At 42.7% G+C, this 5,057-nt stretch overlaps 1 protein-coding gene across 1 annotated transcript in view; it reads right to left on the bottom strand.

Moving 5' to 3' along the window:
- Positions 1-5,057, bottom strand: part of LOC107572343 (RNA binding protein fox-1 homolog 2-like) — a 45,077-nt gene that overhangs the window by 9,246 nt on the left and 30,774 nt on the right. The window lies entirely within an intron of this gene.

Raw genomic sequence — 5,057 nt, 5'->3', positions numbered from 1 at the left:
AATGAAAGAATGAAAGGAAGCGTGTGAGTGGTTGTTGTCAGACCTTGTGAGGAGTGACGGAGTTTATGGGTGAGAGAGAGAGAGAGAGAGAGAGAGAGAGAGATGCATATGCTACATGTCACAATAAATGAAATCATGAAGATGGAAAACACCGGCAGGCATCAACACGGTTCTCTCACACGCTGAAGACCAATATGCAAACACCGTCACACACACACACACACACACACACACAGTCCAAAACAAGCTAGAGTCGCTCATCCTCACATGAATATAAGGGCAGAAATATCGTCTGAGGAACAATTTCGATGTGTGTGTGTGTGTGTGTGTGTGTATTCAGGGGGGTTTTTGGCTCAGAGGCGGTGCAATAATCAGCAGATATCTGGGCCTGAACTGGAGGAAGCATGATGATGATGATGATGATGGAGTGATTAAAACAATCACAAATGATATGAAAGATGCATGTTAGGACCGGGCGCCATGACCGTATGAAGTGTGCTAATCGCTAGAGTGCACTGCGGTGGGATCCGAACAAATCCAACAGAAAACCTTATCGTGCGGTGTAACTCTGATGCTGTTCGGAAAGCAAAAAGAGCCCAATTAACACTATATGACCTCCTGGTGATGAAGTTCTATGATGACTTAATGCAAGCACACAATGAGGGTCTAATCTAGAAGACTGTGTGGACCCAGTCCCAATCCCTCTGAGATGAAGGTTTCAGAGTCAGTCAGCGTCTGACCTCACTTCTGCTAGAACAGCTTCACTCTTCTGGGAAGATCTTCCACTAGATCTTGAACACGGATGTAGGATTTGAAGAGCATCAGTGAGATCAGACGCTGATGTTCGGATCACTGCTGATCCTGAAGGCGTTCAGAGTTGGGTTGCACCAGCTGTTCTCAAGTTCTAAGTCCACAGTAGAGGTTAAGTAACTACTAGAGAGTTAGTAACTCTGTGCTAAATTTAGTTCTTAAGGCAGAACGTAGCTAGTAGGCCGCAGGCTCTCTGTAAAGTGCATACAGTGTAATAAGCACAGTCACAAAATGACGTTATGTTCGATAATCCAACGGCAATCTTCATAAGTGAGAAGATGTGTTGAAATATGCTGTGAATTTCAGTTCATCCTGTTAGTTTCCACTGAAATGACAAGTAATCATTAAATAACAATAGCTATTTAATATGTAAATGACATTCAGATAATGTATTTGAAATCAATGAACAATAAAACACTGATGCAAAAACATGTATTGTGTACAGCGATAAATACTACATTGTGAATCGCAACTGCTCAATTGTTTATAGCAATGCAAAACGTGAAATACATTATCGCCCAACTCTAATCTGATGCAAATGCAAGAATAATGGCATGAACATATAAAGATATTAACATATAACGATTTTCTGAAATGCTGCTTTGGAGCAATTAGCATTGTGAAAAGCGCTATACAAATATAAATAAATAAATACATTTGATTTGACATGAACATGGAGGATGTACACGGAGGCGCATAGTTTAGATTGGGTTCGTGTTGAAGAGCCACTAAAAAGTAGTTTTTCCCTCCATAATGTTCTCTCTCTTAAAGTGTACATGTGTTAATGTCAACATCCTCATTTACATCTAAAGGCCTGAAGTTTGTAGGTAAAATAAGATTATTGATGCAATTCAATTTGCCATTTTATTCCAATTACTACTTGCCAGATGCTACTGTAAATATTTAGTGGTTGTGTACAACGCAATAAAGCAGTAATCCCCGTGAAGCCGTGGTTTACAGTGAATTTATAACAGCTAAGGGCCGTTGTTAGGCACGACGTGAAGCGGAGTTAGCTGTTATAAATTCACTGTAAACCACGGCTTCACGGGGATTACTGCTTTTATAAAACGGTTATTCCATATACGTAGTAAGGTTTCACAAAATAAAACGGAGCAAATAAAGTGTAGTGATATTAATAAACACAGTATTCTTCCAGCAAACAATGTAGCTCCTCAGAAACAGTTGTGGTTGCTACAAAGTGGTTGCCGAGCAACAGACAAACGTAAACAAAGCTGTGTGTTACTTTGTAGCGTCATTTACAACAGCTTCGAACGCGGCTCAGCCAATCAGAATCAAGCACCGGAACGCTCCGCTTTATAAAGAATATTTTGCAGTGTGCAAGTTGTAACTTTATGTTGCAGTTAGGATACATTGTAACTTGTGCACAGCTGGTGCAACCGGCCCTGTTCTGATCACATCATGCGAAGCGGCTTCTGCTTCATTCATCTGTTCAAAGAGCTGATCTTTTGGGACGCATCCATGAAGTTCCAAATGAAAAGAGAGGAAAATTCACAGCTTCATCAAAAAAGGCACACCTCATTGAATTTCCAGAACAAAATAACCTGTATTATAAACAATACATACGGTTATAGCATGACGCGAGACTCTGGTCATAACGCCCAGCCCTAACGAGAGCTCATCAGAACCACAGGAGAGGAGGAGGAGAGGAGAGAGAGAGGAGAAGGAGAGGAAAACAAAGCAACATCCGGTGAGGAACTCAAAGTCAGAGAGGGGACATTCACACAACAACAGCAAGACAAATCTTCAGGTGATCAAATCTGTCTGTAGGAGCGCTAAAGAGCAGCCGCATTCATCTGTGTCACAGAGGAGGAGGAGAAAGGGACGAATGATTAGAGGAACTCAAACACACACACACACACACACACACACACACACACACACACAATGAAAATGCAGCACAGAGCGAGTCTGCGACTGAGTCAAAGCTGGAGCTACGGGCCAAAATAGAAGCGAGTGGAATCATGTCTAAGAGAGCAGTTAGTGAGGCTAACATGCCGAGCTAATGACATCACTCGGGGGAGGGGCCTGGACAGTGACATCAGAGGCAAAATCAAAATAGACACAGGGACAGGAAGTGATGCAACAGACAGGAAACACAGTGAGAGTGCAGAGCTGGACAGACAGACTGGCCAGAGAGAGAGAGAGAGAGAGAGAGAGAGACACGAGTGAAGAGCTTGATGACTGCGCATCGCTCTCTCCACAGATCTGCTCTCCAGAAAACACAAACAAACATTAGGGTGTCATTACATACAACATAATAATATCATGGCAGATAATTCAACGTCTCTTCAAATTATTCAAATCAAAGGAATCTGACAGTGAAAACAATGGCATTCAAAAAGCAAACAAATGAAACTGATTGGGTTATAAAGTGCTGCTGCTGCTGCCCAGATTAAACCTGGTTTTCCGGCTTTCTGATGAATCTGATGGTCTGAAGCGATCAGACTCATGCAAACCCAAACGAAGCTTCGCCGCTGCGCTCCCATGCACAAACAGCCACGGACACCGGGGGGCGCTACAGAGCAACGGTGCAGGCGTCATGCATCTACACCAGGGGTGCCAAACTCCATCAGACACACTAGACTCAAAAACTAGTCCTCTTCTGCTAATAAAGCTGAACATATGGACACTTGCGTGTGTCGCGTGCATGTTTGAAATTTAATCTGGATGACAAATACATCGATACGTTTTTTTAAAAAATGAATCGTCTCCTCAATTTTGATTTATATTTTCTAATTAGCAATTATGCTATCTAAAGGAAATGTATCCTTTTATTATTTTTTTTAATGCTATCTTCATGGTAAGAACAAATAAGTGTCATACAATTAACAAAAAACTATATTTAAAAATGTTGTCTGCTTAAATTAATAAGGAGTCTGAATGGAATAAATGCCTTTTATTTCACTGCAGACCTGATTTATTAAGGGATAATGCACAGTACGATCAGGCACTGAAGTGGCTTTTATAATAATGGCCAGCTGACTGTATAATATCCCATAATAAACAGATACTTACCATGTGAGAGATGGATGTGAACTACTGTCTTTCACAATCACACTAGTAGAGACAGATCGAGCGCAGCTTTACTAACACGAGTGGTCAGTTACACAGCACTGGACGACGGTCATTAAAAACAGAAAACATTCGGCCCACAGGACTCGGTGTTTCGTGCAATTTAGCCTTTGACCTAAAATGAGTTTGACACCCCTGATCCACACACTTGGTCCTAAAACAAACGTCCCGATTAATTTAGAAATAAAAGTGACTTCACTTAGGATTACAGCCTTTCGTAACAACAAAAAAAAAGGATTAAAAAATGAAAAGGAACTATTTTCCCCGTCTATGAGAGACAAGCAGAGGTCATGCAGGAGTTCAAGAACTATAAAAACACCCAGAAACCAGCACTGCAACACACTGGGCCTCACGAGGGGAACACACGTGACTCCATGCAGCACTCGACCGCACACACACTCTCTCTCACACACGCAGACACACATACACTCTCTCTCACTCTCGCACACGCACACACACATACACTCACACACACATGCTCGCTCACTCACTCACACACACACACACTCTCTCTCACACACGCAGACACACATACACTCTCTCTCACTCTCGCACACGCACACACACATACACTCACACACACATGCTCGCTCACTCACACACTCGCACACACACACACACTCGCACTTTCACACATACACTCTCTCTCTCACACACACACATACACTCACACACACACTCACTCTCTCAGAAAAAACACACACACACACACACACACACACTCTCTCTTTCTCTCTCACACACACACACACACACACACTCTCTCTTTCTCTCACACACACACACACACACACACTCTCTCTTTCTCTCACACACACACACACACACACACTCTCTCTTTCTCTCACACACACACACACACACACACTCTCTCTTTCTCTCACACACACACACACACACACACTCTCTCTTTCTCTCACACACACACACACACACACACTCTCTCTTTCTCTCACACACACACACACACACACACTCTCTCTTTCTCTCACACACACACACACACTCACTCACACTCTCTCAGAAAACACACACACACACACACTCTCTCTTTCTCTCACACACACACACACACTCACTCTCTCAGAAAAAACACACACACACTCTCTCACACACACTGTCTCACTCACACACACTCTCTTTCTCTCTCTCAC

Source organism: Sinocyclocheilus grahami, unplaced genomic scaffold, assembly GCF_001515645.1.
Source record: "Sinocyclocheilus grahami isolate Dianchi unplaced genomic scaffold, SAMN03320097.WGS_v1.1 scaffold1737.1, whole genome shotgun sequence".
NCBI lineage: Eukaryota > Metazoa > Chordata > Actinopteri > Cypriniformes > Cyprinidae > Sinocyclocheilus > Sinocyclocheilus grahami.
The sequence above is the reverse complement of the archived record's forward strand: the minus strand, read 5'-3'. Positions and strand labels throughout refer to the sequence as shown.